Here is a 26,440-nt window from a genome sequence, read left to right as displayed (position 1 = left end):
TTCCATAGTCATGTGAATCTTAAATGTGCATTTGCAAATGGAAAATGGCTGCAACCACAACTGGAGGGGGTGACCTCTCTTTTCTTCCTGAGGACATGGGCTCTATTTGGGAGTGATGTGAGACCTTAAAGGACAACTGCATTGATGTGGCGATTGCAACAGTGCATGTTGAAGACATCCATCATTCTAGCACCCTGAATGTGAATCACCTGCAATGTCCAGCTGAGAGAGAGAAATCCTGGCCACAATCAATGAGGACAATCTCACTGCAGATTGAGGATAGCCATCTCTATGAAGACATCAGGGGCAAATATAAGAGTAGCAGTTTGTGATTCACAATTCACAAAGACAATCTGAAACCTCAGACTGCACAGGGCATAGAGTTGAATGGTGGCATAGAATGGGCAGCACAGTGGCTGCATTGGTTAGCACTGTTGCCTCAGTGCCAGGGACCCGGGTTCGATTCCAACTTCAGATTACTGTGTGGAGTTTGCATATTCTCCCTGTGTCTGCATGGGTTTCCTCAGGGTTCGCTGGTTTCCTCCCACAATCCAAAGATGTGCAGGTTGGGTAAATTGGCCTTGCTAAATTGCGTATAGTTTTCAGGGATGTGTAGGTTAGGTGCATTAGTCAGGAGAAGTGTAAAGTAATAGGGTAGAAGAATTGGTCTGGGTGGGATACTCTGGGTGCGGACTTGTTGGACCAATGGCCTGTTTCCACACTGTTGGGATTCTATGAGTTGATTCCTCTCATCTTGAACTGCAAATCATAGAGTGGCACAGCATGGAAAGAGATCCTTTGGTACAACTCATCCATGCCAACCAGATATCCTAAACTGATTGAGTCCGATTTGCCAGCATTTGACCCATATCCCTATAAATCCTTACTATTCATATACCCATCCAGGTGCCTTTTAAGTGTTGTAATTGTACCAGCCTCCACCACTTCCTCTGGCAGCTCATTCCATACACGCACCACCCTCTGCATGAAAAGGTTGCCCCTTAGATCCCTCTTAAATATTACCCCTCTCACCTTAAAACTATGCCCTCTAGCTTTGGACTCCCCCACCGCAGGGAAAAGATCTTGGCCTTGGCTATTCACCATATTCATGCCCCTCATGATTTTATGGTCACCCCTCAGCCTCCCACACTCCAGGGAAAAAACAGCCCCCCAGCCTATTCAGCCTCTCCCTATAGTTCAAGCCCTACAATCCTGGTAACTTTCTTGTAAATCTTTTCTGAACCCTTTCAAATTTCACAACATCCTTCCTACAGCAGGGAGGCCAGAACTGAAAATAGTATTCCAAAAGTGGCCTAACCAATGTCCTGTGCATCCACAACATGGCCTCCCAACCCCTCTACTCAATGCACTGACCAATAAAGGCAAGTATACAAAGTGCCTTCTTCACTATCTTGTCAACATGGCGCTCCATTTTCAAGGAACTAAGAACCTGCACTGCAAGGTCTCTTTGTCCAGTAACACTGCCCAGAACCTTACCATTAAGTGTATAGGTCTGGCTCTAATTTGCCTTTCCAAAATGCAGCACCTCATATTTATCTAAATTAAAATCCATCTGCTACCCCTCAGCCCATTGGCCCATATGATCAAGATTCCATTGTACTCAGAGGTAACCTTCTTCGCTGTCGAGTACACCTCTAATTTTGGTGTCATCTGAAAACTTACTAACCATGGTTCCTATATTCCCATCCAAATCATTTAGATAAAATGACAAAAAAAAGAGGTCCCAGCATCAATCCTTGTGGCATTAGTCAGGAGAAGTGTAAAGTAATAGGGTAGAAGAATGGGTCTGGGTGGGATACTCTGGGCGCGGACTTGTTGGGCCAATGGCCTGTTTCCACACTGTTGGGATTCTATGAGTTGATTCCTCTCATCTTGAACTGCAAATCATAGAGCTGCAAATCATAGACCTCATATTTATCTAAATTAAAATCCATCTGCTACCCCTCAGCCCATTGGCCCATATGATCAAGATTCCATTGTACTCAGAGGTAACCTTCTTCGCTGTTGAGTACACCTCTAATTTTGGTGTCATCTGAAAACTTACTAACCATTTAGATAAAGTGACAAAAAAAAGAGGTCCCAGCATCAATCCTTATGGCACACCACTGGTCACTGGCTCCAGTCTGAAAAACAACTCTCCACCACCACCCTTTGTCTTCTACCACCGAGCCTGTTCTGTATCCAAATGGCTAGATCTCCCTGTATTCCATGGGATCTAACCTTGCTAACCAGCCTACCATGAGGAACCTTGTCGAATGCCTTATTGAAGTCCATACGGATCATGTCTACCACTCTGCCTTCATCAATCCTCTTTGTTATTTCTTAAAAAAAACTCAATCAAGTTAGTGAAACACAATTTCCCATGCACAAAGCCATGTTGACTATCCCTAATTAGTCCTTGCCTTTCCAAATACGTATAAATGTTGTCCCTTAGAATCTTCTCCAATAACTTTAACACAACTGAGTTCAGGCTCACCAGTCTACAGTTCTCTGGCTTTTCCTGACCACCATTCTTAAATAATGGTACCACATTAGGCAACCTCCAGTCTTCCAGCACCTCCTTTCTGGCTATCGATAATACAAAAAGAATTTGCCAGCAAACTTTAATTTGTAACACTTCCTTTCTTAGGGTGATCTGGGATGTGAATGGATGAGGTATCAGTAATGATATAGCATTCACAACCTTCTCTATGTGACATGGCCTATGTTATATTCATCAGAATAAGGTCCCTATGTCACAGGTCCACTCCAGGACCCTCCTTGTCAGAATGCTCCATATCCCATGCTCAGCGGTTGGGGTTGGATGTTTTATAAGCATATACTGAGAGACATAGATCACTGGCTGGAACCACAATGCAGCCCATTCACCCACCAGGGCCATCATGGAGCAGATGACAGGTCCACTGAAGATCAGGCTCCAAAACCTGAATTTGTCTTTGGGGGAGGAAGAAGGGAAGCCTGAAGGGCAGGCGAAGAGAGGATGAGCTGGATGCTGAAGAGTTGGGAGAGCAGGAGCAGTCTTCCAAGGAGGAAGATGAAGACTTTGCAGATGATAAACATCACATTTCCCATGATAGAGTGGTGCTGCATCAGACACAAGGAACCAGACAGGACTTAATTTACATCCGGTTCGAATAGGTATCAGCTGGTGCAGTGATCACTCATTGACTATAAATGTGTTGTTCAGCAAAAGGCAAACAGTCCTCATCTGTTCCCAGAAACAAATAATGCTTTTGTTTGTTTACTTCTTTGTATTTGCTATTGTTGAATCAAGTTGAATGTTTTCAGCTGCTTGGAGACATTCACGTGACAGTCCAGCATTGAACAATATGATGCTGTCAGGCTATATTAGGCATTACAGAAAGAATAGCTCACCCTTAGACTGGAATCTAAACTGGGATGGCACTAAAGGTGGATAACCTGTGCAGCATGGTTCTTAAATAGCAATATATATTTGAGAACGTACACTTGTAATCACAATGAAGTGTCAGCTATGCTATGCCCATCAAGATTTTTTTTTGGTTCTCCTCCCACAACACACACACTGAAGGGCAGCTCTGGGCTAGTAACATTCGACCTGATGCACGACGGAGTTTTACAAAATGGTGCTGGCTCAGGGAGTTCTGGAAAGTCTCAGCAGTGGCGAGTGCTTCTGCTTCTGGTGAAAGGGATGATAGCACAGAGGTAACAGCCTAGTGGTATTATCACTAGACTAATAACCCAGAAACTCAATGAATGCTCTGCGGATCCAGGTTCGAATCCGGTCATAGCAGATAAAAAAAACTAGAATTAAGAATCTACTGGTGACCACGAACTAATCGTTGATTGTCAGACAAACCTACTTCGCTAATGTCCTTCAGGGAAGGAAATGTGCATCCTCACTGGTCTGGCCTGCATGTGATGATACCAGAGCCACAGCAATGTGGTTAACTCTCAATTGCCCTCTGAAAATGGCTGAGCAGGCCACTCAGTTTTGGCACAGCTAGGGATGGTGGCAATAAATACTGGCCAGTCAGTGACACTTATGCTCCTCGAGTGAATTTTTTTTTTTAAAAAGGTGGGACGACATGGAGGTGTGGTGTGTACTGAGGGAAGTTGCAGAGAAGACCATAAGAAAACTCACTGGGGCTTACAAAGAGAACTCCTCTTTGAAAATCACCAGAATTGACACTTGTGAACACCTATTCCTATATATTAACCAAACAATAAAATGTTTGAGGGTACGCTGAAGTAAAACAGATATTTTTACATTAGAACAAAAAAATAGAAAAATGAAGAGTCCAATGGGATAGTATTTAGAATACATTTGTGAAATAGATATATGATGTCTAAAATTACAGATGATTTTTAATCTGATTTAATAGAGGATAAAATATAGTTGGAATTACAAACATAGTAAAGTTTCATTTTAATTAGGTGCCTGTGTTTAGCTATCCTGTAACAACTTTATACTGTGGTAGTGTTAGAGGAGTCTTAAATCATTGTCTTGCAGTTTTCCAAGATTTTTCTTCAGTTGATTGTGTTTCAGTGGGTTGATGCTATTGGTTATACTGCTGACTTTTGGAAGGACACCAGAGAGCACATTTTTGAAACTTTCTTCTGGTTCAGCCTCGGTGACTACACGTACCTTTTCACCCTGGCCCATTATGATTTAGCCAACTTAATTGAATGAGGTACCCAGGAATGAAATGGGTGAGGCACCCTCTGGCTGCCCTCTAATTGGTTATACCACTGGGCTGGGAGGAAATCTAGCAGTTTGTTTGTTCATGGATCCAGGTGATAAGCCATTCTATGTTTAAACAGTATATCTATTTTAAAAATCTTGTAGAGAAAATAATTCTTTTGATCTTTGCTTTCCAAAATTGTCAACAGAATGAAGAAACAGTGAGGTAGACTTTGATTCTGAAAGGACAGAGTGAAATGATCTTTAAATGCTGAAGTGCAACTACGAAATTAAATGAGTGTCGTTAAACTTCCCCTCCCTCTTCAAGTCCACAGTTAAAATAATCTCACTTCCGTTTCCTGCTCTGTTTCGTGTTCCAACTTGAACAAAACACAGATAAAAAGCTGAATTTGGTATCATTAAAAAAAAGCATTGAACTAGCTCAAGTGGTAGGAATGAATTGCTTTTCTGACCACTCATCCCACAGTTGTTCCCTCCACATATCTCATTTGAACACTTATTGATTCACGTGTCACAGTGAGCTGTTTATTTTGTTGGAGCTATTGAATTAATCAGACATTATGGCACAGCAGGAAGCCATTTGGCTTATTGAAAGTAAGTTGAGAATCAAAATGATTCTCAATGGATCAAAATGATGTCACATTTCCAAGTAAGTGCCACAAAAACTTTTGATGACAATGTACATTCATTGTATGAATGACCTCTTAAAAATGTGATAAAACAAAATATGTCCTGTTCCACAAGACTTGGTCAGTGTCACTATGATAACAAGCAAGTATGGCCAGGGCAGGTAGCACCTACATTTAGGGTTCATCTTTGTTATCCCCAAGTGATTGCACCATCTACTTTGGATAATTGAATTTGATGCTGCTCTTATTGTATTTTCCTTTTCCTCAGTTTTGAGGTGGTTTAATGGAGCAAATCACTTTTTTCAATGATCTCACTACTCAACCAAAATACTCCCAAATCTTTTGGCTTGCTCTGTATCATCAGAAATGGTCACCTACTTTCTCATAGTCATAGAGTCATACAACAAGGAAAGAGATCCTTCGGTCTAACCAAACCACGCTGAACATAATCCCAAACTAAAGTAGTTCCACCTGCCCGCTCCTAGCCTGGACCACTCCAAACCTTTCCTATTCATGTACTTATCTAAATGTCTTTTAAACATTGTAACTGTATCTACATCCACCACTTCCTCTGGAAGTTCATTCCACACACAAAGCACCCTCTGTGTAAAACATTTACCCCTTGTGTCTTTTTTAAATCTCTCTCCTTAAAAATGTGTCCCCTCGTCTTGAAATCCACCATCCTAGGGAAAAGCCAACTACCATTAACTCTATCTACAGAGGAACCTCAATTATCTGAACAATATGGGCGGAGAGTTTTTTTTTTGTATAATTGAATGCCGTGGATAACACAGTTTAGCCAAGCATCGGGAGCTTGCGATCTTGTTCAGATAATCTGAAATTTGGATAACCGAATGCCGGTTAATTGAGGTTCCCATGTATATCCTTCATTATTTTATAAACTGTTGTATGGTCGCCTCTCAACCTCCTATGATCCAGTGTGAAAATTCAGCCTTTTTTTATACCTCAAACCTTCCATACCCGGCAACATTCTGGTAAATCTCTTCTGAACCTCTCCAATTTAATAATATCCTTCCTATAACTGCACAATCAGAACTGGACACAGTTTTCCAGAAGAGGTTTCATGTCCATCACTCAATTTGGACAGTACAACTAATAATTACTCAGGTCAAAAATTAAGGGCCACAGATGCAGTGAAAATTCAGCAGACACTATAGGGCCAGCTGTTCTCTAAACTATTCCAGAACAGTGCTTGGAAAACAAATTCAACGCAGAAGAAAAGTGGCCACTAATCATTTGCTCCTAAATAATCCAGCAAATGGATGACTTCTATTGCCTTTCCAATATCTGCCCTGACTGAGAAGACACCACAATGTAAGTAATATGCAGGGGAGGGTCAGAGATTCACTATATGCTGCGTTTGTCTCATGATGCCAGTTGCAATTTGGGGCAAACTGACCTTGGCGTAAGTTGCCACTCCCATTACTAGATATGTTTTCTTCATGCTCTCTGTCTAAAGACATAGACTAGCATTGGCAATAAAGGCCATTTCAAATAACTATGCTACACTTGCTTTCACCATGGTTACAGCATACTACTTGTTGTTTATTCTTAGGGATGGGGGTTACATTAAGCACTGTGATATCTGTCCTTTTAGACAATAGCTTATACAGAGACAGATGAAAGGAGAAATAACAAACCCCCTTGAAAAGTGCAGAGCTAACTGGGCATTTCCTGAGTGACTAACAACTGTGCGACTAACACTATTCCTTCTCATGCCAGCTAGAACAAAACAGTCAGATCTGTATCATTATTCACCACATCCACTTATCCTATTTCTCCAACTCCTACTTGGCACAATAATGTCAACTCCACACCACTTTCAGCCACAAAGTGCAGCACGGTCAGACAGCTGCTTACACTGTTATTGTGATATTAGCAATGTCACAGCTGTAAAAGTTCAATTACATGGAGTCCAGTGATTCAACTTTTGAAACACACAAATTAAACTGCAAGCAATGCTCAAATAATTGAAGGTTGATCTGGTAATCATCCCATTAATTTTTTTAAAAAATTAAATCTTCAGGGTCATCTGGGGCTTCCATCGACTTTTCCTTTAAAAATGCTGTTGCTCCTCCCACCACCCATTCAACCTTGCAAATTCTTCCAAAGGTCTCCATTAAAACAGCTTCCAACAACGCCTGACACCTGGCCTCTTTGTAAGGACCAGCAGGAAATCTTAATACCAACCAGCAACCCAAGTATACTATATTTCCGGTGTGTTCAATCTGCATTGCCTCTCATCACAGCTGGGAGAGAAAGGTCAGCCTCCATGTCTCTTGTGAAGTTACCATTCAATAAAATTAGAAAAAAGTGCTGTGGTATCGAGGTTATATCATGTTAACATTGATAATCTCCAGTTCAAATTTTTCACAACCTAATGCGGCTTTGCAATCTGAAATTCCAACAACAACTCAAGACTTTGGGGACAAATTGGGATTTATCCATGCTTAAGTGATCTACAGCTACATTATTTCCAAAGAGAGAGCATAGAGTGCTGATCCAGCCAGCGACACCCACATCCTGTGAGTGAATAAAGAGCATGTTAAACTATGAGTGAGATAGCATTGCTTCAGAGCATATTTTTGATTATGCCCTCTTCCAAACTTGTATTTAACAATATTGTACATAACATCGCTCATTATCAATTTCACTGCGGAGCACTTAAGATCCGCATGCAATGTGTAATGAACTCTGTTGTAATTCCAACGGAGATGAAAACACAGCAAGATGACTGAGCACCAATAATGAACAAGGACTGTGTTTGTTTCTTTCAGTCCCTCTCACATTTTCTTGTGAAAGATCACTTTGTCTTTGAGAATTGTTTGCCAACTCCATGTTATTATTTTATGCAATATTAACACTTTTTCATGTGTTCCAGACTGTAACTTGTCTTTGGATTCTGAACCTCCCAACGATATTAATGAAGTTTCAGTCATTTTTCAGATCCAGTGCTGTATACTTCTACCTTGATTTCTTATTCACCTTGGGTTCTTAGGTAGTTTTCAGCCTAGATCTTTGCTGTGACTTACAGTCATACATTACAACACAATTATACTTACTGATCTAGAAGATAATATATTTGGAAACACATTTAAAGTGTATGCATCAAGAATGAATAATGAACTAAACAAAGATATGTAGTCTTAAATTTTCATTGGAATGTTTATGGAATATTTAAGGGTGGCAACAAGTTTTGAAACAAATTTACAACTTGCAAATTCCTTTGCAGACGCTAGTACAATCACTTTTGGAGGAATTGTAAAGTTTCATTATAAACACTGAGCAAAAACAGTGTATTGTATTCGTTCCAACAATGATCTCAATCAAAGTTAACTAGAATAGGGTTCTGCACAGTCAGTCAATCTCTGAAACACATTGGGCAGAGTCTTGGTGTGGTGCTGGGGGTTTTGCCCCCAGGACAGCTAGCTTCTGCCGAAATTAAATGGCAGTCTGTTCAGTTATGGGGCCTGCCCGGTGCCTCAAATATATATAAATATAATCTTTCACAAATAAAGTTGCCTTAGGTTTGTTTGTTGGATAGAGTCAAATGCCAATGTTTGTTTGTTTCTTTGCATATCACTGTCCAGAACCAGTAACTGCTTTAGTGACTATGTCAACATTATATAAACTGTATTTGAAATAAAAAGAAAACTAAAGACTAGCAATGTCTTTTCTAAGGAAGGCCCACTGAACTACATAGCGCTTCTGCTGGCTGGAAATAGAAGCAGGGAATGGCTTCTAATAGACAGAGCCCTGCTTTATGTCCAGGCCCTCAATTAGGTACATACTGCTTTTGATCAAGGAGCCCCTATTTCCGAGGTGACAAGCTGTCTGCAATGTAGCACCTAACATGAATGTTGCATAGCGACAGCCCAACTGTAGCCTGGTGTTGGCTTGTACCCATAAATTAAACTTAATTGTCTTCAATTGGCCACTCAAGGGCCTCAATGGAGTCGGACAGAAAGGTTGAACTTAATTCTGGCGGAGGCAGCGTTTGGGAATTCCTTGACCCTGCCTAATTAAGTGCTATTCCCACTTCCAGGAGTAGAAGATCCCATCCATTTTGAGTTAGGTACCAATGGGTGGCTGGTAAATGGAGAACCTGATTCAGCACCAACGAGAGAGGATGTGGCAAAATACAAAACTGGAAATTAAAACTCATTGAATATAGCTGAAAAATGAAGACTCTCAACTGTTTCAGAACGCTGGAAACTGGAGAATCAAAATAATATGAAGGAACATTAACTACAATTGAACTGAATACTGCCTTCTGTCATTCTGTAAAACCTTTTCATAAATTTCATGCTGCACACATATTCAAGCTCTCATCTATAAATGGACTAATATATTTGTTTAAACACTATATGCATACGCATACTGACAGAAGGGGAAAAAAGAGAGAAATGCACACAATCTGTCTTGCAATAAAATGTACATAAATGTGCTATGTTACTGCATGTCCATAACATTTGCCAGTCAATTACATTTACTTTAACAGCTGTAAATATCTTTGGAAATCTTTATGTGACAGTTGCTAACCTGAAAGTAATTAATTGTGTGTGAAGTGCTCCAAGATATTCCTACATGACATGATAAAGACTTCAAGTGAATTAAAATCTTTCCTTTCTACACTCAGGTTATTAGCTTCATATAAATTATTAAACTACCCAGAAACCTTTAAAAATAATTTAATAAAATTGAAACAGATTTTTGTTCCAGAATCTTATAAAGGTACTGGTTCCTAGAGCTACTTGCAGCTTGCTGGGATCTCAAATAATCCGATATTCCTTCCCTGCAAGAGATGCTTACTGAAAAATTATCCAAAGTCATGGTTATTAAAGCCATGTACAGGGATCCTAAGGCAGTACTCAGTTGTGGTTGACGCCTTTGTTTCCCCCTTTACAAGGGCACTGATTCTTAAACTGAGCACTTAATTGCTGCCCTAGTAATGCAGTGGAAGATCTTTACCTCATGTGTTCCATCGTTCAATGTTATTGCAGTGATACTATATTCTCTTTAAGAAGAAGAGCAAACAGAGGAGGTCTGTAATTAGCTATTGTTTATAAAAAGTGTTAAGAAATTGCATAGAAAGAATTTATTAAAGTGTACACCAGTGAATAACTTAGGATACATCTAAAATCAGACTCAGTGGCAAGGCTTGGGTTATATGCATCCACTTCATATAAATGTGCAAAAGAAAACTGTGCTAGGCATTATCATTACTCATGTTGCAAAGATGCACCTCTACACTCAACCAGGTTCATAGTATATCAATATAATATATGCCTGCCCTTTCCTGCAGCATCTTTGAAATAAAGGAACTAAACCAAAGGGAGAACATTAAGGCTCTGAACGGAATGCAACAAAGGTTTATCAGACCAATTCTTGGGATGGTAGTCATAGGAAGAGAGACTAGAACGGTTAGGACTATATTCACTGGAATTTAGAAGAATGAGCAGAACTTCATAGAAAAGAATAAATGCAGGAAGAATATTCCTAAGGAGCTCAGTACCAGGGCTCAGAGTTTAGGGAAACAGGTTAATAAGACATTTGGATAAATACATGAATAGGAAAAGCTTGGAGGGACATAAGCGGAGTAGGCAGGTGGGAGTAGCTTTGATTGGGATTATGTTTGGCATAGACTGTTTGAAATGAAGGGTCTGTTTCTGTGCTGTACAACTCTATAAGGAGAAATGTTTTCATTCAGAGACAGGTGAGCCTGTGGAATTTTCTGCCACAGAACAAGGCTGAGGCCAAAATATTGAATGCTTTCAAGAAGTAGATAGTAACATTCTCTGGGTAAAAGGATCAAAGGGTATAAAGAGAAAACAGGAGGGTTACCATAAATATTAAAGTACCTGCCTTAATGAGCAGTAACATTCTATGTCGTTACATGAAAAGCGCAACATAATGAGAATATAATGTGCTTGGCATGAGAAAAAGTAATTTAATCATTAAAGATTATTGCATTTACTCTATTTCCTGACAGAATTGACTGACTTGGTATAAAGTTCCAGGAAGATAAAATGGTGTGAAATCACGCTAAAATTTCTGAAGTTAACAGAGTAAGTCTCAAGCTAGCAATATAACTGCAGTGCAAAAGTTATCTCCCTACCATCACAGTAATGTTTGAAGCACTATTCTTAACCGGATATTTATCAATATTTTATTTGAAAGACAGTTACCAGTCACTGTTGTTTTTAATCCTAAAATTATTTTAACCTTTAGTCAATTATAACTGTGATCTTTGTTGGCCACATGATTTCACAATGGAATTTTGACCATGTAAACAGGGGGTAGTTCTAATGTTACAGCGTGGTTAGTTTAGGTGGAGGCAAACACACTAGAGGAGAATGCAAATCAGGAGAAGATAAAGAGAAATGTTCTTGCTCCACCATAAAGATGTGCAGCTGAGCAGTGAGTGAAGGCTCCCTACAGGATTTATTCTGTGAGAAATAAGGCACAACTTGTAGTTGCATAATAAATTTAAAGTGACTCAGTACTGTATGTGTAAAGAAGAATTGCACCATACACAATAAATACAATCTAAAGGAAACAGTGGTAGGAGACTTTACACAAACAGTTATTGGGCGTGGGTTCTGGGGTTGGGGCTTGGTACTTAGGAAGGATTGTTCGCCAGTACCAGGAGGAAAAGCTCAGGCTTCAAGGATTAAGGTGGGGTGACAGATAGTGTATTCACCAATCCTCAGGGTACAGGACTGGGAGGGTATCAGCTATCCTAATAGAGGAATGGCCAATCTTGACAGAGAGGTACAGTCTTCAGTCTGGGGATATGTACATTGCAAAGGAGCTTTAATTTAGGGTGATATAATCTCTGACCCGAGGAGAGAGTCCAATTGTTGCACAAAGTGCAATGGCAATCAAGGAAGTAGTGATGTATGTTGGGCTGGAACAAATTATTCCTGCATCACCTGACCCCCAAAAAGTGTAGTAAAGGCACCTTACACAAACAGTTATAGAGTCATAGAGTCAAACGGCACGGAAACAGACCTTCAATTCAACTCATCCATGCAAACCGTGTTTCCCAAAATAAATTAGTCCCAATTGCCTGATTTTGGCCCATATTCCTTTAAACCTATCCTATTAATATATCTGTTCAAATGTCTTTTATATTTTGGAAGTATCTGCATCTACCATTTACTCTGACATTTCATTCCACAATGAACCACCGTCTGTGTGAAAAAGTTGCCCCGCAGTTCCCTTTTAAACATTTTTCCTCTCACCATTTGGTTCCCAAGCTCCCTTTCACAGTTTCACAATTTAACGTGGGTGGCTTGGGCAGTGGTTCGGATCAGGTTTGAGATTTTTGAAATGTAACATCCCAACAAAACAATCCATCTGCTTTTATGGAATTAAAGTTATCTCCACTGCATTGCAAAGTGAAACAAGATAATTGGAAATGTTAAAAGACAATAAATTAATGTTTATTGCCATTTAAGATCTTATTCCTCCAATTTCCTACATCTGTAATAAAACAAAATGAATGGGTGAACATGTCATTAAAACAACAGAGACCTGTTTGGTAAAGTATGGTAACTTATGCATTAACAATGACTGTAGTTTCCAGACCTAAACATATCAAAAGAATAAAAAATTGACGTGAGATGCACAGATGATTTGTAAGGCAACTGTTTAAATTATATCATTTCTGCATTTCTACTTCCTCTGTGAAGTCAATTTTGAACAAGTTTACAGACCGAGTAGCTGAGCTATAATGTGTTTCTGTAATCACAATCTTCAACTAATTCCTCAAGCCTCATGCCCTTCAGCACACTTTCTCGACTTCCCGCACCATCGGCCTTGAACCCCATCCCTCCAAACACAACAAGGACAGAATCTGCCTGGTCCTCACCTTCCATCCTACCAACCTCCGGATACATTGCATCATGCCCTGCCATTTCTGCCACCTACAAACAGACCCCACCACCAAGGATATATTTTCCTCCCCATCACGATCTGCGTTCCAGAGAGACCATTCCCTCCATGATTCCCTTGTTAGGTTCACACCTCCCACCAACTCACTCTCCACTCCAAGCACCTTCCCCTGCCACCGCAAGTGCAAAAGCTGCGCCCACACTTCCCCCCCCTTACCGCCGTCCAAGTCCCCAAATGATCCTTCCACGTCCAACTGAGATTTTCCTGCACCTCCACACATGTCATTTACTGTGTCTGTTGCTCCCGATGTGGTCTCCTCTACACTGGGGAGACAGGACGCCAACTTGCGGAATGTTTCAGAGAACATCTCTGGGACACATGCACTAAACAATCCAACACCCTGTGGCTGAACACTAACTCCCCCCTCCCACTCCACCAAGGACATGCAAGTCTTGGGCTTCCTCCACTGCCAAACATTAACCATCCGAGGCCTGGAGGAAGAACGCCTCATCTTCCGCCTTGGGACCCTCCAACTCACATAGGATCAATGGGGATTTCACTGGCTTCCTCACTTCCCCTCCCCCACCTTATCCTAAATCCAACCTTCCAACTCAGCATCACCCTTTTGTACTGTCCTACCTGTCCATCTTCCTTCCCACTTATCCACTCCACCCTATCACCTTCACCCCCATCTTTATCTACCTATTGCATTCCCAGCCTCCTTTCCCTCCAGCCCCACCCCTCTCCCATTTATCACTCAGTGCCCTTGGGTTACAAGCCTCATTGCTGATGAAGGGTTTATGCCCAAAATGTCGATTCTCCTGCTTCTCTGGCATGGCCTGACCGGCTGTGCTTTTCCAGCACCACATTCTTTGACTCACTTTGCCTTTTTTAAAAAAAAGAAGTTCATCTCAAACATATAAAAAGAAGTCTCTTCTCAGCCTCTAAATTTTAACCTAATCGCTACCTTTATGTCTTAGTGGGCTTTGCGTAATGGCAGAAACTGATTTTTTTCTGCAAATGATAACTAAGTTAAAGAATAACATTTGCATTGCTTTTTCATCTAGTTCCTGTTAGCTCATCGCTGCAAGGTGCAGCTCCACTGTTCTCAAGGGTTTCCACCATATGTGACATCAAGTGGTCAGTTGGAAATGCTAAGAGAATAAGCATACAACAGACTGTCCAGGTACTAAGTGGATACATCAAATGGGTCAACACAAACAATAGTTCTTCCAATGTCGATATATTAAAATGCAATTCACTGAACAATAAGGCACATAATTGAAATCCCTAAATATTCTGAAAGATTTCATGAAGAGTTGTATCTTAGATATGCACAATCTGACAAAGTCTTACTTTCTGGTCGCTGCAAAACTTAGGATATTGAGGCAACATGACTGACTTGTTTTTTTAATGATTCTGAAAGATGCTCATTTCACTCATGCCAAGCTTATTTTACTGTTCAACAGAGCTTAGATTAGATGGCTACCAATTCATTATTTGTTAATCACAACGCAGACTATTAAACTATTACTCAGCACAGTAACTTAATTCTAAATGAATTGTAGATTAATTATAAAATAAAACCATGTCATGATAGATTAAAAATTGCTGCAGTACAGGATTGAAAAATATTACCATTGAACAGATGAGTGACATTTGAATACAAAATGTAGAAGTAAAAGTCACAATCCATTTCTATGATTCACTCAGACACTTAATGGTTCTGAGCCACCCCAATGATTTCAAGTTTATTTAAAGGTCATGACAAGACTACTGCAATCACTCATTCCAACAAAATTAAAAGAAAATCTCACCAGTGATTGAAACTTCCAGGCACTGACACACTCTATTAAGTATCTTCAATGTCCTGCACTTGGAAGATTGGACTTTCACACTGTACTCGCATACCAGTGTGGAATAGTACATTTTTGCAATTGATTCCCTTGCGTATTAATAAATATAGAAAGTAAATTAATAGCTTCTCCTGGATGATACCACTCAGATTGGCAGGTGAGCTTGAACCAACAGGTTTGAATAATAGAAATAATCACTTGTGTTCCATTTTTCTTCATTTTAAAATTTCTTAATTTTGTTGTTTAATCATGGACATGTTTTACCACATTTTAATATGTCAAGTTGAATACAGCTTTGGATGGTCTGCAAAGGAATCTAGGGTTGGATGTTATGGAACTGGGAAATGTGAAGTGTGGTCAGTTAATTAGATGGGGATTCATAATTTCAATTTCCCAATAGTGGGCTGAGATTCAGACATAAAGTCAGTGACAAGTTTGTAGTATATTGAGCATTATACCACCTTGCAATGGCTTTGTACTTGCATTCTTTGAATGATTACTCATTAGCATGAGACCACCTTCAATAAAATGCCACCGTCAAGATAGAGAGCAGTGTATGAGAACCTGCACAGCACCTTGTTCATGATTGGTTGAAGATGGGTGTACACTAGTTAGTTTTATGCAGAAAGATGAGAGGTTTTCCATGTTGAATTTTATGGCAAAGTGGAGGGGAGCAAGAAAATGGCAGCTTGCCTGAGGATTGGTATTGGCAAGGGTCATTCATTGGTAAAGGAGATTTTGGGGTGACGATAGAGGCATGGACTAGTGAAGTGGGAAAGGCTGGTTGATTAGGATGTGCTGTTAAGGATAATTAATTAAAGGGCCAAAAGGGCAGTCAACGTCAACTCTATATAGATGTGTCCACCTGAGTCCCCACAGGGTTTTGAATTCGCCTGCAATATTTCAATTATTCCTGCCAAGTAGCATGCAGACAATGTGCTTTATAATGCATAGAAGAGAGGGCCAACTGAGCCTGCAAGTTCAACCATGTACCACAGACTGGTGACAAGTGCTGCAGACTAACATGAACGTGTAATAAAGAATGAATGCAAAAACAACATTGTTTATTCCAAATAAAGGAAATCTCCCAAACTCCCTGGAAACGTGAACACATTCCAACCATGAGGAATGCCAGTACATTTAGCTCTCTGACTAAGCTTGTGTCAACTAACAACAATGAACACATGAATAAAGTAAAACCGATGTAATTATTTACAAGTGAAATTTAATTGTGCTACTTTTGTCCTTTCTTGTCTTTTGTTAATGGAAATGTTGCTGCTCAGGAAAGTTGTAGCCATGATAAACAGCTTCCCTATTTGATCAGGAAGCTCTCTTACAGGCTGCTTGTGTCTGTTGCATTGTCAGCTGATGGCTGCTTTCAGCAATAAAAAGCAAGCTCTTGCAGCATTTCACATTCATGCATGATGTCAGCACTTCACTTTTTAATTGTAATCACATAGATCCTGGGAAATGGAGACAGCATAAAAGGAGCACGGTTTGGTCAATGACATCTGGAATGGCACGCTGTTGACAAGACCCCAGCATTTGTGTGCACTCAAATGGAGACCAGAGAAGATCACAGAATCTCTACAGTGTGGAAACAGGCTATTTGGCCCAGCAAGCCCACACAGGCCGTCTGAAGAATAACCCACCCAGAACCTTTCCCCTACCCTATTACTCTACATTTACTCCTGACTAATGCGCCTAACCTACACATCCCTGAACACTGTGGGCAATTTAGCACAGCCAATTCACCTAATCTGCACATCTTTGGGTTATGGGAGGAAACTAGAGCACCCCAAGGAAATCCATCCAGACAAGGGGAGACAAGTGCAAACTCCACACAGACAGAACTTGGATGTCTATTCCCCTCGTAGCAACGATAATGAGATGGGGCAAGACGATAGCACTTCAACTTGCTGCCAAAGTATTAAATAGTCACTGAAGGTTAGAAATTTAGAGAAGCTGCCCAGGTTTATCATTTCATTTTGCTTCATTGAAATGTTAATCAAGCAGCTGGCCTACAGTTTTATGTTTGGTAACGATCCCTATGTATCCTTTCAGGAGACAAAGAACGGAGAAACTGTATTCCTACTGAGGAATTTGACAGCAGCAAGAGAACAATATCAGATAGGCTCAGGAATACCACGCTCCTCCTCTGCCTCCTCCTCCTGTCGCTCACAGGCACAGGGCTCTACAAACAGACTCCAACAGGAGGCAAACATAAGGAGCAGTGATGAGAAGATGACACAGCCCTTTGTCATGTGGGTGAGAAAGGACAACACATTTTAAGAAATAATTAGCAAAGCATGCTTTTCAGTTATTCTGACAATTTTCTCTTACATTTTAGTGAAAGTTCTAGTTCTTTGTTAACACAATAGTCTGCCAAGACTTGGTAATATCTGTTGCCTTGTTTAGCAGTTATTTACCTACAATAGTTCCAGCATATGTCACTTTAGGAGTAAGCAGCAGTGCAGACCCTGGCTAATTTTAATTTACTTAGGTCATGGACACTGAACCAAGTTTTTTTCTGAAGGCCTCACCAAACGTTGTGCTGAGATCAAAATGTTTTATTGATATTCTTGGTGCATCATGTACAGGTTTGGTCTCCTTACTTGAGGAATACACTTGCATTGATGACAAGTCAGGCAAGGGCTGATTCCTGGAATGAAGCAGTTTGCGCCAAAGCTGATTAACGTGAAAAACCTGACAGGAGATTTTTTTTGGAACATGAGGAGTCTTGACAGGGTGGATGCAAAAAGAACATTTTCTCTCACAAGGAATCGAGGACTGAGGGTACAGCTTCAAATAAGAGGTCATCCAAATAAGATGGGGATGGGAAGGAATTTCTTCTGAGGGTTATTACCTTTTTGTGGTCTCTATCCCAGGCAGCAGAGTAGAGTGGGTCACTGATAATATTCAAGGTTGAGTTAGACAGATGAATGCAGGCTCATGGGTGAAATGGTCTACTCTTGTTCCTATTTCTAAATGTGCATTGGACTCAGCATCCATTTAGAGATCAAGCGATGCTTTGCTGAGCTAGGGAAGGTGCCAGACATGTTCTCTAAGGGCAATTGGCTTGAAGCAAAACAGACCAAGTGACTTTAGGCAATTTCAGATTTAATTAGGCAGTGATACTATTTTAAACATTTTCATTTACTGATGCTAATTTAGGTTGCATAGTTGAATTGGTGATTAGAGGCTTGGTTCAATATAGGGAAAATAAGAATGAAAGTGGCTCATGTCATTAATCTCAGGGACACGTTTTAATTTGCTCTAGTTTGTGAATCAATGTCCCATATATTAAAGTGTTAGGTACATGAAACTACACAGGAAACTACAATGCCATAGATACAATCTGTGTATTCACTGGCATCTTTGTGTCTAATTTCCCAGCTAGTTGCATCTATTGCAGTGCAAATAAAATCTCTCATCCCTCCTAAAATTGAATGGCTAGTGAATTCAATAGTTGCACTGATCAGTTGCTCTGATATTGAGCATTGTAAGAGTTTGCCAGGAAGATATCCCATTGGCATGTAATCAAAGCTCACTTTTAGTGCATTTACATGCAATAGCTCCTCTATTCTTAAAGTACTTATCTGAGTGGAAGAAACTACCTATAGTTTCTCAAACCCTCCAAAGCCTGTCACTTCATACTTCTGTTAATCTGATTCAAGAAATAATTTCTTTCCAAAATTTCACTTGCCTGATCTGTAAAAAACTCAAAGGTCAGCACCACCCAGAATAAAGCAGCCTGCTTAACTGTCACCTGACTCATCTTCTTCTACATTCACTCCCCCATCACTGACACAACGTGATTGTTAAACAAAATGCAGTGCATCACATCGCACCATAGTTTCTGCGACGGCATCTTCCAAATCCACATACTCTGCCAGCTAGAGCGACAAAATGCCACAAGAGAAGAGCAACTAGCAAGCTTCCCCCCATTTCTCACACTATTGTCTCTTGCACATATTCTCCTTCATCGTTACCAAGTCAAAATCCTGGACACAGAAACTTGGGACTTCAGAGCAGGGGTAGGTTATTCTGCCTGAAAAGCCTGTTCCATCAGTTTGGGTTATGATCGCAACTCCATGAGCATGATCACGCTCATCCACCCCATCAATTCAATCGTGCCCAAAAAACCCTACATTCTCTTATCAAAAAACTAATTCAGCCTTAATTAATTCAATGGCCCAGCCTCAAATTGCCTGAAACGCAGACTCTCCTGCTCCTCTGATGCTGCCTGACCTGCTGTGCTTTTCCAGCGCCATACCTTTTGATTCAGCCTCCTTTCCCGGGGAAGGAAAATGCCATGGACTAGTGACCATTTGAAAGGAAAAAATATGCTCATGTCAGTTTTATTCCTAAACTGTGCCCTCTTGTATTAATCTTGCCCATACAAAAGGAAATACCTTTGAGATATTCATCCTATCAAGGCCCCTCAGAATCTTAACTTTCAAGGAGATTACCTCTCAATCTTCTAATGTCTAAGGGTATAAATAATAGACTTCCTACCTAGCAGCACTGAGAGTTATGTCCACCACACCTCGTGTAGCCATTTCAGAAAGTGGCTCCCAACCACCATCCCGAAGGTAATTAGGGATGAGCAACACATCCTGGCTTTATCAGCAACACCTCTTCTATCCCTCAAATGAGTGAGTGCATTTGAAAAAATAAACAGTACCAGGTCATTTGTTTACATAAAAGAGCAAATTCCATTACCATACTTTTCATTGTTATGACTGTGGTAAAATATGGACTATAAATTTTCAACTTCCAAAATATGATTACCTGGAACTTGCATTGCATAAAAATATTTTTGAGTAAGGGGGGGGGGGTGCGGGTTGTAATCACTCACTTGGAATGGCCACAGCAATCAGCTGACTATAAGTTGAGCCAACTCATGGGACCATCAATACACAAGAACTAATCTGACCAAAATTAACCTATCAAATAGGATCAAAACTCAGATCTATATCGCCAATTTGACTTAGCCTTCACATCTTGGGATGAAAGACTTGCCTGGAAATGATCCAAACGAGTCCTGTATTTAAAGCAGCTGCTTTGGCAGAGCAGCAGGCAAAAGAAAGATGGATTCTGAACATCAGAACTGGAAGTCTGTCTTTATCCCAGTTTTTCCTCAGTCCCTTGAAAGGCCACTTTGTAATAATGCAAACTGGAGAAACATCCATTCACCAAGAAAGCAAACAATATCTGTAATAAACTTGATATGGGTGTGTACATGGATGCATGTTGGATTTCACACTTTTTTTATTTTCTTGGGGTAAGTTACAAAAGCTTTCTTTCAAGCAAACCTTGCAGATGGTTCATTATTGTTGATGCTAGTGAAGTAGCAAACTACATTTTAATTGAGGTAAGATATAGCTGTGGGCTAAAAAGCATTTAATATACCTGTTGCAGTCAACAGAGGAATGTGAAAAAGAGGCAGCCAATTCACTGCTCCTAACCTTGTAATATTACACACATATGTCACATCTGGAAACATTTCAATATCATCTCTGAGCCTGCTGCCAAGACAGGTAACCCTCGATTCCTGCCAAGTAGATGTCTGATGAAATAGCAGTTAAATCATAAGGGACTTAATATAGTAATTAATTAGGAAGAATTGGGATTGCACACCCTAGTGAATGAAGCAGTTAACTTGAGTAGAACTAATCGTCCCAACATAACATTGAATATTTCAGAGGGAGACTTTTCAAACTATTGCACAGCATAACCCATTGCATATCAAGAGACTCTTCTTGCATCCACATATCTAGTAGGTTTTTTTTTCATGTCATTACATGCCGCAATAGAAGGATTGAACTCTGTTAATGAACATGAGTAAAACATGAATCTAACTTTACCACTACTGGAATAACTATTCAGTGAAAATTTTGTGGTTATTTCTAGGTTGTTGACAGGTTTTTCACAAAAGTTTAGAAATTTAGAATTTTAAAACTTTTTAACTTTTACATAAACATTTACAAAAATCATGAAGCACCACCTATTGGTTCCTTTTTTAAAAAGCAGGATTTTAAATTCAAACAGACCAAACAATTACTTACCATGAGAAAAATGTGGAATGAAAACATTTCATGGGAAACAAATTAAACCAAGAGCATTGTTTTCATTCAAGACTAATCATCAATGGTAGCTTTTATAAAATGCGCACACAGTTGAGGGTTTAGTATCTTCCTGCTCCTCCATTATGTCATGCATGTCTCCTTAAATATCATCATTCTTGATCAAGCACATCGGCTGGTGACTGCCTTCACAGTCTACTTATTTGCTACGCATTAAATAGGACACAGGCTTGAAAATGTGGACATGTGCTTCCACAGAAGTTACATCACGAAGAGTAAATCTGGACTGGCAAATGAATCAATGTAAACATTCAACAGGACAAACATCAAAAGTAAGCCATCCAGCTGCCTCTTTCACGAAATCAAAAACTAGAACAGAAGGATTTTATTATAAAATATCCATGCTGTTCATTCAGCATGAAGCTTTAAAAGAGACCAACTCGAGAGCACAATAATCGCTAATTTAAGATCCCATTCTTATTAACTTTCTCCTGGAAATCACTTATACATGTGTGCCATTTTACAAATGTGAAATGTATAAATCAGAAGAGAAAGCATGAAAAAATATGTAATCATTAAATGATGAATAATAAAATACCATCTTTGAAATCTAGAGAAGGGAATTCGCATATCAATAAACCAATTTTCAAGTGTGTAAAAGGTGAAGTGGGTTCTAAATTCGCCCTATGTCATCTAAACATCACTGACCTTGCAAAACTGAATCAAACTAAATGAGACCCCCGTAGGTAACTGGAAAAACAAAATCAGCAATGTTATTACATTATGGAGTTAAAATAGGCAGAAGTGCTTGTCTTGGCTTCACAAAGCAACAGTTGCCTATTTTTGAACCTCACTCGACCAAGTGTCCTTCCCCTGCCAACTCTGAAGGTAAATACCTAGAAGGTTGCTTCTGGTGTAGAGTTCACCCTTCCCAGATATCCCATTCACCTTTGTTGAAATTTCCAAAGGACTGCTTTATCCAAGACTCCATTTTGGACATGCCTGAGGGTTGCTGCTAGCATTACAATGGCTTACGTTTCTGTCATCGAGACTGACAAGCTCCTTTGAAATGTCTAGTGACACATACACCTAACCACTTAAATAAAGCCAATGGCTAATGCTGAATATGGAAGGGTACTTAAGCCACCATAGATTGGCATGCAGAGTGACTGCTTCTTTGGCATACCACGCATTTCAGGCGCAGGTCCAGTTTATCTTCTTGACTATCAAGTCACTAATGGTTTCTGCACCAGTGCTGTTTTTGTGGACAAGCTTGTTCTGCATTGTAAGAAGTTGGTTTTAAAGAATATATGAAGAGGCAATGGCATAGCGCTAAACCACACCTTTCATTTTGCATCTTTGATCATTCTGTTCTTCATCACATTTGTGGATATTGCAATCACAAGCTCCGCACTGTAGTGCAGAAAGAGCTGTGTGGATAAGTAATACAGCTTTTTGCTTCCTTTTTCCCTCCATTCCTGATGAAGGGCGTGTGCCCGAAATGTCGATTTTCCTGCTCCTCGGATGCTGCCTGACCCACTGTGCTTTTCCAGCACCATTCTAATCTAAACTCTGGTTTGCAGCATCTGCAGTCCTCACTTTTGCCTTTTTGCTTCCTTGACTTACTCTCCACTGTACTGTACATTCCACTTCCTTCAACATAGGCAAGTATCTTTCAATTTCTCCATTAGTTCTTGGCTCACTGGGTGTGATTTTTCCAGTGAGACCCAGGTAGTTCATAAATTTACTCAATTAGTTACTATTAGACTTTTCACTATTTGAGGGATTTTAAACAAAACAAAAATCCAGTCAAGCTTTGAAATGACTGCTTTCATTGAAGGTGACATCACTATTTCTCTGATTGGGAATCTGTTGTGGTCGACAATGACAACAATAGGTTTTTTGCTAGAGTGTAAGTCTGCGAAATTAACCCTCAACTCAAACTATGGCCCTAGAAGTGATTCAGATGTTTTGAGAGGATTCCAGACAATGAAAAAAAGGTGACATTGTGGCTGCTTGACATGCCAAACAGGGATTGTGCCTTACAATGTGGCAAATTCCTGGGAACAATCTAATTTCCCTAAGAAGTTGTTTGCTTTTTACGTTATGTACAAAGGTGGTTTGCTGTTGAGCAAGGGTTCATCAGCCTCTCATTATCATTGTAGTCACAAGAAGCCATTGTTCAGCATGTTTGAGGTATTGTTAATATCTTTCGGTTTTATATTCCAGTGGTGCTCCTAACTTTCTCTCTCCTCTCAACAGCCATTTAACTTATATTTGCAACCATTTTGGATGATTCAGCCCTTACATTGAAAATAACTCATTTTGGAAATTTGGAATCCACATTATTTCAGGGTTCTGACCTGTGCCAGACTACTATGTGCTCAAGTGGTTTGATGCCAGGCAGCCTGTTTGATTGGAACCCTGCCTACCATTTTCAACATTAACTGCCTCCACTACTGACATACAATGTCTGCAGTGTGTATCATCTATTGGCAGCAACTCAGTGCAATAACCCACCAAGGCATCTTCGACAGCACCTTCCAAACTCCTGATCTCTACCAATCAGAAGGACATGGGCAAGTTCTCCTCCAAGCCCATACTATCCTGACTTGGAACTATTACCATTCCTTCACTATCACTGGTTCAAACTCCTGGAGCTCCCTTCTTAACAGCACGGTGGGTATGCCCACACTTTATAGGCTTTTGGACTGCAGCAGTTCAAGGTGGCAGCTCACCATCAGCTTCTCATGGGCAATTAGTAAATATCAATAAATACTGGCTGATCCAGTGACATTCACATCTGTTAACGGTTAAATAGAAAGTGGTCTCATGAAAGCACTGTAGAACTGTAGTAATACAGTTCTGCTTTCATATCCCATTTCCTTGAAACAAACATCATTCCCTTTGTCTTCCTGATCAATTCTGGTGCCAGCATAATGACCTATTGTGATTCACAATACAGGACATCAATATCCATCTATAATACATAGTTCTGTAATCTGACCATTTATGTTGCTTTTCCGTTCTTTCTGCAAAAGTTGACAAGTTTACATTTTCCAACCTTTTAAAACATCTGCCAAATGATTACCCATTCATTCAATCTTTCCATATGCCTTTGCATATTTCTTACAGCTTCTTTACAAATTACTCTCCTATCCAAGTTTGAATCATAAAACTCTACAATACAGAAGGAGGCCATTCAGCCCATCATGTCTGTACCAGCTCCAAAGAGCTATCCAGCGAGTCCTATTCTCCAGCTGTTGGGTCATTAGGAAACTTAGCAACTATGCGTTCAATCCCTCCAAGTCACTGATACACATCTAAATAGTTGAAGCCCTAGCACTGATCGCTATGGCATTCTGCAACCCAAAAATTACTCATTTATGCCTGTCCTCCAATTCTGCTCAGCTAACCAATCCTCTTTCCAGACTAATAAGATACACTGACACAGAGCTCTTATTTTGTGTTGCAACTTTTGAGGTGGCATCTTATCAAATAACTTTCTAGGAATCCAACTGGACTAAATCCATAGACTCTTGTTTACTTATGCAGCATGTTACTTTCTCAAAGAATTATAATAAATTAGTAATACCTTTTTTCAGAAAACTGGGTTGACTCGATTGATTGCAGTGATATTTTGTAAATGCAGTGCTAAGATCTCTGGCAGATATTAAGACGAAGCAGGCATGTCTCCCCTTCCGTTTCAGTGTAATGTGGATACATTTAGGATCACTGATGTTCATGTGCTTTCAAATCCTTGAAGAAAGTACTGCATTATGTGCTGAAATATCTTAGCTGTTGAGCTGAGTAGAAGGTTGAGCTTTTTGCATCAAAAGTTACTATCAGAGTGGACAACATCCACATTACCTCAACTTTTTAAAAAGTCATTGTTATGGTAGGTCAATTTCAATAAAGTATTTCGCCCTATTTATTTTCTCAATAGTAATGATTGTTAGTGTTAAGTGTCTTCTCATTGTATTCTTGGTTTGGTGACTGCTTTTCAATGGTGATTCTAATTAAATTCTCACTCTTGGGTTTCTTGATTACAGGGATTGGCACATCATCAACTTTCTCAGTAATGTCAAGTAGACACTAAAGTTCCTTTTCTGTTACTTTCCAACAGGAAATGGTATCCACTGCTGCTGATGTACAACTGGGAGCCATTAAGGTCGAAGTACAGCTAGAGTGCAACATCTTTCAATCGGTCAGTGCCAACAGTAGACAGTTTATAATTCAGGAATGTTGTTGGGATGCATAGAAACTGCTTATGTAAATGCAATCATGTGCAATCTATTGCCTCTTTGGAACTGGTAGGTGTCTTCAGATATAAACAGAATACAGCATTTATCTTAGCACCTGTGGATGAGACTTGCATTTCAAAAGTCCCAAGAATCTTTATTGGTTTGTCACCATTGTAAGGGAAGCATTTTGTACTCTCCAATTTGCACAAAATAGGGTAATTCTGAAGTTTGTTGAACTTATTATTTCACATGCATTGACAGACACTCCTGTATCATGAGTGCATCTACATGTGAGCAACCAATGGTCACTGTTAAATGTGGCTGGTTACTATGTCTGAGAGGAAACATTAAAAAAATTCAGGATTATCCACCTTTATAGTGATTCCTTGCTCTCACTCTTTTGCTGTGATATACTCTATGTCAGGATAGGGCCTTCTGTCCAGTTTGGGTAAGCAAGACCACAGTGGGAATAGTTTTTGCCCATTTTATAACTCAGAGACTGCTACTATTGCTTTCCAGGTAGATTTCTGGCATTTAAATAAAGAACAGTGTTCAATAGAGTCAAACTTGGATTGTGGTAGTTACTATTGACAGCCTAAACTTCAGTTGTTCTGGACTCTGAAAACGATAACAATCTTGTTAATGCCAACAGTTCTACAGTTTCTTGTCTTTCCAGATTGTCTCTCGAGTCAACTAGCCAAAAGCAATCTCCAATTATTTGTATTCTGCTTTCCAGTTTTACATGGTGAAAATCAAAGTCACGTTTGTTTGCAATATTGGTGAATTGTCCCATTTTGTTCTTGTTTAGTTACTAAGCCAATAATTGTTTTGTATATTGTACTTTTCTTAGGTGTGAAATAGCTCATCAGAGAAGTTTTCTGCTCAGTTATAGCTATTTCTGTATTCTGCAGGTTTCATCAGAAATGCAGTGATAATTCTAAATTATTGATGCACGCACTATGTTTCATTTTAAGAAAAAAACGTCTCTTTGGATGGT

At 39.8% G+C, this 26,440-nt stretch overlaps 1 protein-coding gene across 6 annotated transcripts in view; it reads right to left on the bottom strand.

Annotated features, from left to right (window-relative positions):
• Positions 1 to 26,440, bottom strand: part of ptprea (protein tyrosine phosphatase receptor type Ea) — a 276,393-nt gene that overhangs the window by 88,500 nt on the left and 161,453 nt on the right. The gene's annotated exons all lie outside the window — the stretch shown is intronic.

This window comes from Chiloscyllium plagiosum, unplaced genomic scaffold, assembly GCF_037043375.1.
Source record: "Chiloscyllium plagiosum isolate Xiang-an unplaced genomic scaffold, Cpla_swu_hap1 HiC_scaffold_22, whole genome shotgun sequence".
NCBI classification, from domain to species: domain Eukaryota; kingdom Metazoa; phylum Chordata; class Chondrichthyes; order Orectolobiformes; family Hemiscylliidae; genus Chiloscyllium; species Chiloscyllium plagiosum.
Note: the sequence above shows the minus strand (reverse complement) of the source record. Positions and strands in the feature narration are given on the sequence as shown.